The sequence below is a fragment of the Felis catus genome, chromosome B2 (genome assembly GCF_018350175.1).
Source record: "Felis catus isolate Fca126 chromosome B2, F.catus_Fca126_mat1.0, whole genome shotgun sequence".
NCBI classification, from domain to species: Eukaryota; Metazoa; Chordata; class Mammalia; order Carnivora; family Felidae; genus Felis; species Felis catus.
The window spans coordinates 34,236,096-34,250,143 of record NC_058372.1 but is presented as its reverse complement, the minus strand read 5'-3'; the positions used below and the strand labels follow the sequence as shown (position 1 = coordinate 34,250,143).

The window sequence follows — 14,048 nt, the reverse complement described above, 5'->3', positions numbered from 1 at the left end:
GAATTTTTTGGGGCGCCTGGGTGGCTCAGTCGGTTAAACATCTGACTCTTGATTTCTGACTCAGGTCATGATCTCACAGTTTGTGAGTTTGAGTCCCATGTCAGGTTCTGCGCTGACAGTGAGAGACTGCTTGGGATTCTCTCTCTCTCTCTCTCTCTCTCTCTCTCTCTCTCTCTCTCTCCCTGTCTCTGCCCCTCCCTTGATCTCTCGCTCTATTAAAAATAATTAAACTTTTGGGGTGCCTGGGTGGCTCAGTCGGTTAAGCGTCCAACTTCGGCTCAGGTCATGATCTCGCGGTCCGTGAGTTCGAGCCCTGCGTCAGGCTCTGTGCTGACGGCTCAGAACCCGGAGCCTGTTTCCGATTCTGCGTCTCCCTCTCTCTCTGACCCTCCCCCGTTCATGCTCTGTCTCTCCCTGTCTCAAAAATAAACATTAAAAAAATTAAAAAAAAATAAACTTTTAAAAAATTGAATTTTTTATAGCCAGCTGCCCAACAAAAAGTGGGAGCCCTTCACCAACCCTCATGTTCTGCACTTCAAGTCTCCCTTGGGTGTGTGATTGGTAGAGCTAAGTCACATGTATAGTTTCCACAGAGGCTGAGAATTTGAGTTCTGACTTCCAGGTTGAGGACAAAAATCACAATAGGGGAATTTCCCCAAATATAGAAAAACCACTTAGAATATAGACCAATCCTCCTGTAAAAGACAACTACATATGCCAGATTTTTAAATCTTAAAATATTTTTATTTTTATTAAAAACAATTTTTTTAATGTCTATTTATTTTTGAGGGAGAAAGAGATAGGGCGTGAGCAGAGGAGGGACAGAGAGGGAGACATAGAATCCAAAGCAGGCTCCAGGCTCTGAGCTGTCAGCAGAGAGCCTGATGTGGGGCTTGAACTCATGAGCTGTGAGATCATGACCAGAGCCAAAGTCGGATGCTCAGCCGACTGAGCCACCCAGGTGCCCCGATCTTCAAATATTTTTAAATGTTAAAAGCATTAAAACTCTAACAAGATAGTGAGGAATTACTGAACCAAGGTACATGAACAGATAGGAATCCAGAGAGATTAGAGTTGCCAGATAAAATACAGGACTTCCAGTTATATATTTGAATTTCAGATAAGCAACATTTTTTTTTTAGTGTAAGTCCCAGTTAAATTTGAATTTCAAATAAACAACAAATTATTTTTTAGCATAAGTATAATATGTACTTGTGACATATTCCTACTAAAAAGTAATTTATTGTTTATTTGAAATTCAAATGTAACTGGATGTCCTGTATTTTTATTTGTTAAATCTGGCAACCCTACCAGAGAAGTGAGTCCAGCACTTGGGGCTGCTTTTGTCCGTGGGCATTTGCCAATCTGAGTCATCAGAGAGGTTGAGCTGTGCTTTTGAAAGCTTATTAGGATTAGGGGTACAAAACTGGAATGCAGGGCCTACTGAGGTTGGAGACTCTGATAAACCACCCCTGGGGTAGATTATTACTTTGATAATCTCCAGTGAGCCATGGCTATGGGTATCCATGCCCTGTGTCCTCCCCTTGACTCTGCGCTGGCTCTGTGACCCATTTTACCCAATAGAATGTGACAGAAGTGATGTTGTGCCAGGTCGGGTTCAAGCCTTAAGAAGGTAGCTTCCATATTTTGGCTCTAGGGGAAGTCAGTTGCCATGTAATAAGTCTAACTACCTTAAGAACTGGGAGCTAACCGAGGAACTGGTGATGTGTACCTGGATTTCAGAATTGCGATGGACTTGTGTCTGCCAGTTTCTCCTTTTCGAGTAGGCATATACTTTGAGATTGTCCTTTCTCTGCGTCACCATTTCCTGTGGGGAGCAGGTAACTTGTCTCTTTAGTTCAAAGGTTGTCAGATCCAGGGGAATATCACTGGAGAAGTCTCATTCATACCTGGACCTGAACTTAGGGAGTTCAAACTCAATCCTGGTAGAGTAATGGGGTGAGATTTTCGGGGGTCTTAAGGGGTGGTGAGTGTATTTTGCACTGGGGAGGAAGTGAATCATTAGGGGACAGAGGGAAAATGGACAGATTGTTACTTTGGTATAGGCCCCCAGTGAACGATATTGTGTGAGTACTCACACCACAACTGTTCCCACCCCTTGAATCCGGACTGGCCCGTGACCTGCTTTCACCTACGGAACATGGTGGAAATGACACTGTCAGTTCCAGATCTAAACCTCTAGAAGGCCTGGCAACTTCCACATTTGCCCTTTGGAGGAAGCCAGACACCACGTAAAAGTCTGATTATCTGGAGACAGGATATTGTGAGAAACCAAACCTAGCCTCATGGAGAGACCATGTGGGAGAAGAACGTAGGACCCTTGCCAACATCCCACTGAGGTCCCACTTGCCCTCTAGGTGAGTAAGACCATCTTGAAAGTAGATCATTCCGGCCTAGTCAAGCTGCCCCGACTGATGCCACATAGAGTAGATACCAGTGTCCCTGCTCCAAATTGAAGAATCATGAGCAACTAAATAGAATAGTTATCAAGTCAGGAATAAGCAAAGTATGGCCCATAAATGGCTCCCTGTTCTTCTTCTTCTTTTTTTAACCAGCTTTATTGAATTATAATTAATTCACCTACCACACAATTTATCCATTTTATGTATGCAACTCAGAGGTCTTTAGTATATTCATAGATGTGTGCAACTATCACACAGTCAACCTTAGAACATTTTTTTAAGTTTATTTATTTATTTTGAGAGAGAGAGAGCAGGAGAGAGTGTGGAAGGGACAGAGAGAGAGAGAGAGACAGAATCCCATGCAGGCTCTGCAGTATCAGCGTGGAGCCCAACAGGGGGCTCGAACTCTTGAATCATCAGATCATGACCTGAGCCAAATCAAGAGTCAGATGCTTAACCAACTGAGCCACCCAGGCGCCCCTCTAAAGATTTTATTTTTAAGTAATCTCTACACCTAATGTGGGGCTTGAACTTACAACCTTGAGATCAAGGGTCTCAGGCTCCACCAACTAAGCCAGGCAGGGTCGTTTGTTTGTTTGTTTGTTTGTTTGTTTGTTTGTTTAAATATTGTTTTGGCTTTTCTGGGTCCCTTGCAATCTGTATGAATTTTAGAATCACCTTGTCGATTTCTGTAAAGAAGTCAGCTGGGACTCTGATGGGATTGCATTGAATTTGTAGATAATTTGGGGAGTATTGCCAACTTAACAATGTTAAGCCTTTTGATGTATGAACATAGGATGTTTTTCTGATTACATAGGTCTTCTTTAATTTCTTTCAACAATGTTTTGTAGTTTTCAGAGTATAAGTTTGGTACTTCTTTTGTTAAATTTATCCCTAAGTATTTTATTATTTTTTTTTGAGATTTTATTTTTAAGTAATCTCCACACCCAACGTGGGGCTTGAATTCACAACTCCAAGATCAAGAGTCACACACTCTATTGACTGTGCCAGGTAGGCACCCCAGTATTTTGTTCTTTATTAGGCTATTATAAAGGAAATTTTTTTCTTAATCTCATTTTTTCATTGTTCATTGAAAGTGTATAGACATATCATTGATTTTTATTATAGATCTTGTTTCCTGCAAACTTGCTGAATTTACTTATTTTTAAAAATTTTTTTAATGTTTGTTTATTTTTGAGAGAGAGAGACTGAGCGTGAGTGGGGGAGGAGCAGAGAGAGAGAGACACAGAATCCAAAGCAGGGTCCAGGCTCTGAGCTGTCAGCACAGAGCCCGACATGGGGCTCGAACCCATGAACCATGAGATCATGACCTGAGCCAAAGTCGGACGCTTAACCAAATGAGCCACCCAGGCACCCCTACTTATTATTAAGTAAGCTCTACATCCAACGTGGGACTTGAACTCACAACCCTGAGATCAAGAGTCACATGCTCTACTGACTGAGCCAGCCAGGTGCTCCTGAATTCACTTATTGGTTCTAACAGTTTTTTTTTTTTTTAATTTTTTTTTTCAACGTTTTTTATTTATTTTTGGGACAGAGAGAGACAGAGCATGAATGGGGGAGGGGCAGAGAGAGAGGGAGACACAGAATCGGAAGCAGGCTCCAGGCTCCGAGCCATCAGCCCAGAGCCTGATGCGGGGCTCGAACTCACAGACCGTGAGATCGTGACCTGGCTGAAGTCGGACGCTTAACCGACTGCACCACCCAGGCGCCCCATTGGTTCTAACAGTTTTTAAGTGGATTCCTTAGCATTTTCTATACACAAAGATCATGTCATCTGTGTTTAGAGATAGTTTTACTACTTTCTTTCCAATCTGGATGCCTTTTAATTCCTATGTCTTGCCTAATCACCCTGGCTAGAACCTCCAGTAAAATATTAAATAGAAGGGGCAAGAGTGGACATTCATGTCTGATCCTTGTCTTTTTCTTGGAAAAGGTATCAAGTCTTTTACCATTAAGCATGGTGTTAGTTGTGAGTTTTTTTGGTGATATTCTTTATCAGCTTGAGAATGGCTGCCTGGCTTTGTAAATAAAGTTTTAGTGGAACACAGCCGTCCCATTCATTCATGTATTGTCTATGGCTGATTTGAACTATAATGATAGAGTTGAGTAGCTGTAACAGAGACCATATGGCCTGCAAATCTAAAATATTTACCATCTTGCCGTTTAAGGAAAAGTCCACTGACATCTGTCTTAAACTGCTAAATTTTAGGATTGTTTGCTATGAAACCATATATAACTGAAACAACTCCCAGGCTTTGACTGGAACCTCAAAGAGCTGCAACATTGGGTAAGGAGGAACCATAAACAAACAAACAAACAAACCATAAATAAACAAACCCTCCCACATACTGTAATCCAGTTTCAAGTCATCTGGGAAGCTCAGAAAATCAGAAGCCATGAAATTGAGTTAAGGTGATCTTAGCTTGCCAGTGTCCCCAAATGCCTGCAGAAACCAATGGAAATCCTTTTGGGAGGAAGATGTTATCACTGCTGCCTTAAATGATTTTTCAAATACAATGTCCAAAACATAACCAGGTACATGATGAGATAAAACCTCATGAGGAAGAACCTGTAGTAAAAATTAACAATGGAAACCGATCCACAGGGACTCTAGATTGAAATTAACAGACATAAGCCATAAAACAGCTACACTTACTTTGTTTAAGGAGAGAAAAGCCAAGCTTGAAAATTATAGCAAGTCACAAAGAGACATAAGAAGTGACATAGCAGATCTGAAAAGACCCAAAGAGAAATTCTGGAACTGAAAAAAAAAAAAAAAACCCAAACAAACAAGCAAACAACAAATTAAGAGCTTGATGGATGGGTTTAAGAGGAGAATTTTTTTTTTTTTTTTTAAGGAGGCTCCATGCCCAAGGACACTAAGTGACTTGATCTCATGACCCTGAGATCAATCAAGAGTCGCATGTTAGGCACCCCAAGAGAAGAATTTTTTAAAAAGCTGAAGAGAGAATTAGTGAACCGAAGAATAGTCACAAGAAACTTTTACAACAAAGCGTTGAAGGACAAAAGATAGAAGATACAGAAGAAAGGATGTAGTGAGAAGGTCTAGTAGGTATTTCAAATGGGGGCCCAGAAAGAAAGAGGTACAGAAACAGTAACTGAACATACAATGGCTGACATTTTTTTCAAAATTAATGAAAAATTATTCAAATGTGATAAGCAGCCATGAAGTGACATACATTCACTCCACCATGTGGTTTGACTCTTAAGACAGTGTATCTTTAGGGCACCTGGCTGGCTCAGTTGGTAGAGCACGCAACTCTTGATCTCAGGGTCGTGAGTTCAAGCCCCATGTTGGGTGTAGAGCTTACTTAAAAACAAAAACAAAAACACACCAGCACATCCTTCCCGTACATACCTACCTTTGAAAGCGTTCTGAAACCAACATAAAGGTGGATCCACAGCAGATGGAACAGGGCTTGTGTGGGATGAGTTCAAATACAAACTTTGCCACTCCCTGCTGTGCTACCTGGAGGAGACTGCCAAACTTCAGTTTTCTCAGCCAATAAATGGGGCTAGGAATACAAGCCTACCCCACATCGCCATTGTGAGAATCGAGTGATACGGTGCATGTGAACAAACCTAATGAATGCCAAGGGCTTTAAAAATGAGATATGGTTTGAGTAGGATCACAAACATTCCCAGGGGCACTACCAGTGACAGGTCAGACTGGCTACATAATTTGCAGGTGAAATGAAATGAAAATGCAACTGTCGAAAAATTATTAAGGATTTCAAGACAGCGACAGCAGAGCATTAAACCAAGCGCAGGTCACACGCCCATGAAGCCAGCCTTGGTAATAGGCCCTGCAAAGAACCGCTCTGTGCGTTAGGAAAGGGCTGTCTGTTCCACATCCAGGTGTCTGCAGCCATAGCCCACGTTATCTTTGAGCTCTGAAGGGCAGCAGTGTTTGGGGAAACTGCAAGCACACGTGTTTCCAAATGCCAAGGAGGGCAAGTGCAGTGACCGGAGTGGTTTTCTGAGAGAGTGGGTGGGGCCAGCCAGGCTGCCATCAGAACTGTGGAACTGACTGTTCCCCACAGACTCTGGCCTAGAAAAAAAAAAAAAAGCCTGCAGCTGTATCTACAGGGCCTGTTGTTGTTTGCTGCGGTGTGTTACAACACAGCCTGGCAGCCTCCGGGGCCTTTCTGTCTTCCTCCTGGAAGAGCCTGGTCCCAGAACATGTGACATGGCCACACAGCCCTGCAGATTTCCCATACTGCTCCTCGCTGTTCCCTCAATTACCAGGCTTTTCCAGGTCTGCATGCTTTTTTGCTCATCCTATCCTCCGCAGACTAGGAATCCCTTTCCTTCCTCTTCCACATCCCTCCATCTGGCAAACACCATCTTTCAAAACTCTTTTAGGACTCAGCTCTAATGCCACCTCCTCAATGAAGCCTTCCCTGCCTTTCCCAGGAAAAGCCAACTGCTCCTTCCTTGGAGCTGTCCACTGTAACATAAGTGGTACTGACATGTAATGTGGAAGTCACTATCTCCTTGGCTAAAGCCTTCAAGGGCTGAGACAATGTCTCCTCACCTATGCAGACTCTGCACACAGCACAGTGCTTAATACTTGCTAGTAGTAAGCACAGTAGATGCTTAATCAACTGGGGTTAGAAACTTTCAGAACAAATCATTGAAGGATAAATGGTTGGATTTGGATTCAATCACCCACGTCTTGTTGAATTAATGTATGAATAAATTGTGTCAGTGATTCTCCCTGGCATCTGGTAAAAAGGGAAGCTTCTAGGCATTAAGTCAGGGCCTTCTTTGCTCTTGAGGTTTCCGTGTTGGTTCTAGTTGTTTTTTCCCCAGGCACCACGTCCTGAAGGCAGGGATGGTGATTTGTTGAAGAGGGTCTTCAAAAATACCTAAATGACCAACATGATGTAGCGCAGAGAGCAGATTTGGAGCTAAGAGATGTGGCTTCTGATCTGGTTATGGGACATAAGATTTCCATAGGTGACTATTAAGTCCCATAGCTATGAGACTTTAGGTTTCTGTTTCTCAAAAATGAGGGGTTTGAGTTAGTTACCCCCTAAAGCCCAGGTGCAGCCAGTTCTATCTCCTCATCTGAATCTCTATGGGAACTACTCAGAGGCAGCCAGCCTTCTGGTTGGAGGAGCTTAGCCCCTCTTGAAGCTGAGTTTGCTCAGCGGGTCTACCCTTTGCTGATGGGGTGGTGGGGGCGGTGGTGCGGTGGGAAAAGGGGAGCAGAGAACACCAATATTTTTTAAGGTCTTTTGCTGTCTCAATGGCCTGGTGTCTCATGCTTGAAAGGCAGAAAACCACGGGAGAGCATAGTCTTCACAGTCATTTAGTGTCCATGGGGAAGTACCACGGGCTAAACTGGTTCTCAAGATGGGATTTTCCCGAGGCCCAACGGGGCATTTTTTTTTACTTCCTAGGGCTAACCTAGTCTGCTTACCTGACACAAACATCCTGGCCTGCCCCTCTCCATCCTTTGGGCAGGCCTGGCAAACAGGCAGCAAGGCAGAGCTTTCAGAGATACGATTCAGATGTGAAGTCAATAGCTTGTTTAGGCATGAGTTTCTCTCAAGGTAAGAGACGGTGTGAGGGGGCATGGGTCAGTTTCCTTCATCCCTTCCCGCCGGCCCCCACAAAGGCCAAGGGCCAGACACGTGGGCTGGCGTGGAGAGGCGGAGTTTACACTAAGGCGGAGGTGCAAATGGACGGGGGCGGAGTCTTATTTGCATAGACGGTGCGCGGCCACCAATCCGGACGGGCGGAGCGACAGCCCGCGCGCCTTTTGGGGGCGGACTGACAGCCCCGGGGCCCTATCGAAGACGGGTCCTGCGGCCGGCGGGGGCGGGACCGCGCCGGGCGCTGCCCCGGGGATTCGGGCCGGTTCGCGGGCGCTGCCAGTCTCGGGCGGCGGCGTCCGGCGCGCGGACGGCCTGCTGGGTGGGCTGGGGGCCGAGCAGCGCGAGGGTGAGGCGGAGAGAGAAGGGGCCAAGGAGCAGCCACGGCGACAGGTACCGGCGCCATGGCCGCAGGGATGGGGCGGGCGGCCGCGGCGCCCCGGGAACCGAATTCCCTCCTTCGCGGTCAGATCGCCGCCGCGCCGCTTCGGCGCCCCCTCACGCGCGGTTCTCCTGCCCCAGAGAGGCAGGCTCGGGGAGAACGGGGCGGGGGAAGCCTCGAGGCGAGCGCGCCGGATGCCCCTTGCCCAACTGCGGGGCCCCTCCGCGCCCCGCCGGCCCGCGGGGTCGGTGCTCTCTCCGCGAGGCGCGGAGTCGGGCGACCGCGAGAGCCGCTCCCCGCCCCCGCCGCGCTCCGCCTCGCGGAGTCGAGGCCGGTCGCGCCCGCTCGTCCTCACCCGGCTTTTGTTTCCTGCCCGAGGTGACAGGTCCCGGCTCCGGCTCCCGTCGGTCTCCCCCGACTCGCCCGAGGCCCGGCGCCTGTGACCGCGACCGCCCGGAGCAGGCTGCGGGACCCGCGGAGAGCCGGGCGGCGCATGAGCGGCCGCCGCCGCGGGCGGGAGAGAAACTTCGCCTTCCGGGGCCCGGGCCGGCGGGCGAAGTCGAGCCGGGGTGAGCCGTGCGCCGGGACGCCGCGGGCGCGATGGAGCCGCGCACACCTGGCGGGGCCCGTGGCGGGTGAGGATAACGGAGTGTCCCGCTGCTGCGCTCCTCGCTTTCGGTTTGCGCTCCCGGGGCGGTGGGTGTGGATGCGTGTTCGCCGCCTTCACCTGCCACCATGGGACAAGTGACTGGGATACAGCATCCCGGCTCTCAGCCGCTCTTGAAGGGTGCCAGTGCAGCGGCTTTCTAACAGGTGATTATTCTCGTGCCAGGTGAAAGCCAGTTCCAACTTGTTTTAGGGCTCCTGACTTGGTTCACTCCTGGAACGTTAGAACTCCTTCCACTGATGTCTGAAAAGGTGTACTGGCAATAGTATAGGAGTCCAACCCAGTATTTAAAACAAAAAACACCAACCGTTTGAGGGGGTCAGCGTGCAGATTGATTGCATTCTTTCCATGGACGAGCCTGGAGGAACATGGTCTTATTTGAAAAATTCGGTTTCTGCGGTGGTGGCGAAAGCATAGTAAGGTACAAAGTTAGTAAATGGAGAATGCAGAACTCTAGATACCCTTCAGGGTGGTTCAGGACGGCGTGTACAACGTTTGGCCGCCATTCAGTAAATTCTGCATGAAGTAGTTTGAGCTCGTGGTTTTGGATTTACTCTTCAGGAGTATGTTTTCCAGTGGAATAAGGCTTAGCATTGAATGGGAGCTTTCTTTGGAAAAATGGGAGTAGACAGGAGTGTTTATTTTCATTGTCTTCCCATTTTGTTAGATTGTGGACAAGGGAAAAGTCAAGGCATATTTTGGTTAAGTGTTTTTAATAGTCTGTGGAATTCTGCCCCCCGCCCCCACCCCTACCCCAGAGGGGTTTTTACTTTAGAGAATTGTAGTAGCTTTTTCTCTTGGTGTATGAATCAAAGGTCAAGGATAGACTTGAACGAATTTTTATTCTTTTTGGGAAATTTTTATTTGTCGTACTTTCACTTAGCCTTTTCTGCGTCTCTCTCCCAACTGACTTCCACTTACTTAATCCACCATTATGGACCTGACCAATGTAGGGCATCTACAGAAAAAATACATTTAAAAATAGTATATAATTATTTTTTAAATGTAGTTTATATGTATTTAAGTATATTTGTGAGTAACTTGATTTAGCTTACTTAATTTTTTTCTAATGTGTGTTTTGTGTCTATTGGGGATGACTTATATTTAAGAGGGGTGCAACTTTTTAAAAGCAACGTTATAGTTTTGATTTAATTATGCTACTTTATTAATATTTCACTGAATGGTTATTTTATTACGTACCTAGCTATTTAGTAACATCATTTAAAGTTGAACTCTTTAACCAATAGGCTAGTTGTGACTGGGATTTTAAAACAAAATCAAAGAGATGGTCTTTATGAAGTGTTTTATATCTCTAAAACAACAGGGTTAAGTGTTATGAGGTCTTTGTCCTTACAGCATTTAACAAAACAAATACATACTTTTTTAATCTTTAATTTTGGGTGTTTTTTTTTTAAGAAAAAAACCCCATAATTTTAACCAGTTCAACATGAAAACCTTTTAAAACACTGGATTAGGCAACTAATAAATCCTCAATTTTCTGTTTGTTCTTGGGCTGGAAAAGAACACATATTTTGGGTTAGTTTCCTAAAGGTTTCTTAGCTTAGAACAAATCAGTCTAGAGAAGAAAGAACATCCTCATTCTGTAGCTGTAGAAAAAGTTATTGCTATTAAAGCAGAGTTGTCTTTTTGATGCTTAGGGGAGATTTGTTCAACAGTGGCACGTCGTGTTGAATGGGTTTTATTCTACATAAATAGTTGTAAGGAATCTTATAAGTCTGAGGTTCTCTTTGTTTTGGATGACTTAGATAATTGTTCTTTAAAGTGTATAGGAATACATGAGTTTTAACTAGTATGTGTAATTTTCTATGTATAATTAGTGCAATCCTTATCATATGGTGATGTTTAAATATACCACATATAGTAAATTAAACTTATATTTCATAGTTTTATTTACACAAAAGCATATTTTAGGAGCTTTATTAAAAGCCCATTTTCAAATTCAGTTTTTAGATATTTTACTGGTTTTTTTGGTCCACTTTAACTTGTGGTAGACCATATCAAAATTATCAACCACATTTCAGTTTCAGAATTAAGCATAAGTTGAATTCTTATATGTACACAATAAACATATTGAGTGTTTAAGTCCTTTATCCTCAGGTGTGGTTCTTTTTGTTGTTTGGGGGTTGGCAAATATTTTTGAATGAAGAAAGGCACAAAGAAACAAGGACATATACTAAAATAGCTAATTTGAGGATAAATCAAGTGGCCGTGTTAGACATGAATATGGCTTTGACCGCAGTACGCATGTTACATCTAGCATTAAGAATATCTCTGTATAGGCCTTTAATTAATTTTTCAGAGTTCCTAAAGAAAAATCTATATTGTTCATATTTTGGCACACCAAATTCTGTGATTACTCAATGCTGAACAGTTAAATACAGACATTTTATAATTCTGAAACAATTTGAACTTTTTTTTAAGATTTTTTTTTTTTTTTTTTTTAAGCTGTCTACTCAGTGTGGGGCTTGAACCCACAACCCTGAGATCAAGAGTTACATGTTCCACCAATAGAGCCAGTCAGGCACTCTGAAACTTTTTGAACTTTTTTTTTTTAAACAAAAGTTTGTCTTTTTTCTTTTATTTTTTGGAGAGAGAGAGAGATTGAGAGCACGTGTGAGCAGGGGAGAGGGGCAGAGAGAATATCACAGGCAGGCTCCACGTTCAGCTTGTGACTGACTGAGGCACCCTGGCGCTCCTGAACTTTCTAACATAGTTGATTAGTAATTATTTTGCTTTCTCATTATTGTACATGTCTGAATTTTCTACAGTGCATTTCCCCCCCTATTTCTGGCCAGCTTTAAAGAAAAATTTTGCATGGTTTACTTTTCACCAGTCTTTTCTGGCATGTTCCTGGTGTTGCCAGAATCACCTGGATCAGTGATAACCATTGTGCATATTCTGTAGTATTTTTCACAGGCTGGGCCCAATTCAGTATTCTTGCCACTGCGTGTTGGGCCCCAATTTTGGCCAAGATCGTGTAGTGCTTATTTCCTCAAGGCTGGGCGGTTGTTGGCTAGGATGACCAGTTTGGCCGTGTCTGATTATTTTATCTACTTGTACCCCATCATGTACTGTCCCCTTATCATATCAACTTGGAGCCTAGAGGTAATTGACTCCAGTGAGGACTTCTGTGCAGCTACCATCTTCCTGCCTTAGGTGTGGGACAGCTCCACCCAAGAGCAGTCTCCAGTCCTGGCCAAGGAGCTAGTGAGAAAGGCTCTATAGTGCTTTTTTTTTTTTTTTTGACTTCTGATAATATATCCCCAAAGTGTAAAGAAAATTAAATTTACATACAGAGGAGACATACACTGAGTGGTTGTTGGTATGTAAATAACTATTGACTTTAAAACAATAGCCACTTAAGTGTGATTTAATTTGCAAATAAGATACCGTTACATGACTCTTCCGTCAAAAGAGAGCTTAAAATAATTATAGTAGGGCCTAACTCACTCTTGTAACTAATTTGTATAACAGGTTACTAAGGATATTTAGCAATATTTTAAACACTAAAATTCAAGCTCTCAAAATAATTTGTACCTCACAATTTGTTATGAAGAGAATTACCCTGTATTCTCCTGAAACTTAAATATGTAAGACTATGTCCTTAAATGGGGCAAGTTCATTTTATGCTTAATTTGGTATTTACTTCTAGTCTTTTGGAAAACATCTAGTTAATGAGAGTGAAGGACCACCAGAGGGAGTATGGGGTCTACACAATTGCTGTACCTGTTTTCTGCTCTTGGTCTGGAAGAAAGATATTTTAAAAATAAGAATAAAATTGTAATTCTCTAAAACAGTCAGGAAAAAGATGATGACAGTTGAGAGTTGTAGTGGTTTAGAGCCACTGTTGGTTTTTGTAACAATTAATCAAGGCTGTTTTCCTTGTTTTTTTAGAAAATGGTACAATTATTGGAAAATGATGTATTTTCAGAGTGAATAATGGGTTAAGTAAATAATTACACACCTGTGAAAGTCAGGGACCATTTAAATGCTAAGAATATTTTTTAAGATTAAAAATGTAGTACATTAGAATGGTATGTTTTTGAAGTTGCTCATTTTGGGGGAGGAGGAATAAAAGGTGAACAAAGAGCAAACATTAGAAGTGGGTTGTTTTCTCCCATTGATAGTTGCAAACCCTTTATAAAACAGGCAGTGGTAAATTTCTAGGACATTTTGTAGCATTCTGCCTCCATCTTGGCAATTTATGGGTAATGTTAAATGAGGAGACACTTTTAGTCCCCTGAAAATGATAATCTGATTATCAACAGCAGGGTTGGGAGTTTCAAATTGACTTCAAAAATCAGATTTATGTGTATGTTTCTTAGTGTTACCGTCACTAGAAATTAAAGAACTTCCTCTACTTTTAGCTGCAATTACACAGTAGAGTTTCAGAGTCAGGATGTATCTTTCATAGACTTAATGCTGCGGTAAATTACTTCTTGGGATGGAGAAAACATCCTAGGGATTGAGCCTTTTTCAGAATATATTCTCAATGGAGATGGGATGGTCTTTACCCATGTTAAGTATCAGCTAATGGATTATTTCCCTGTTTAACTTAAAAAAAATTTTTTTTTTTTTTACATTTATTTATTTTTGAGAGACAGAGAGACAGAGCACAAGTGGGGAGGGGCAGAGAGAGAAGGAGACATAGAATCCGAAGCAGGCTCCAGGCTCTGAGCTGACAGCACAGAGCCCCACGTGGGGCTCGAACTCACAAACCGCGAGATCATGACCTGAGCCGAAGTCGGACACTTAACTGACTGAGCCACCAAGCGTCCCTTAACTTTGTTTTAAAAAAGCAAGATGATAAAATAAAATTTGTACTTTTAACACATATTTTGGGTTTTACTCCTCGCATAGAAAATGATTGTGTAGTGGAGGTAACAGTAGCTTATATGGAGAGAAAT

At 43.3% G+C, this 14,048-nt stretch overlaps 1 protein-coding gene and 1 pseudogene across 7 annotated transcripts in view; one reads left to right on the top strand and one right to left on the bottom strand.

The window, feature by feature from the left end:
- Nucleotides 1-8,329: 8,329 nt before the first annotated feature.
- The window catches only part of FKBP5 (FKBP prolyl isomerase 5), a 116,656-nt gene continuing 110,937 nt past the window's right edge, over nucleotides 8,330-14,048 (top strand). For 2 of the 7 annotated variants that reach the window (XM_023253900.2, XM_023253902.2), the window contains exon 1: nucleotides 8,330-8,464. The gene's annotated coding sequence lies outside the window, so the exon portion shown is untranslated. Of the gene's footprint in view, nucleotides 8,465-8,950; nucleotides 9,089-9,119; nucleotides 9,267-14,048 lie in introns of those variants that run through there. The other 5 variants (XM_023253901.2, XM_045057434.1, XM_011282248.4 and 2 more) reach the window with 3 other exon arrangements.
- Nucleotides 11,961-12,284, bottom strand: LOC109499641 (annotated as a pseudogene).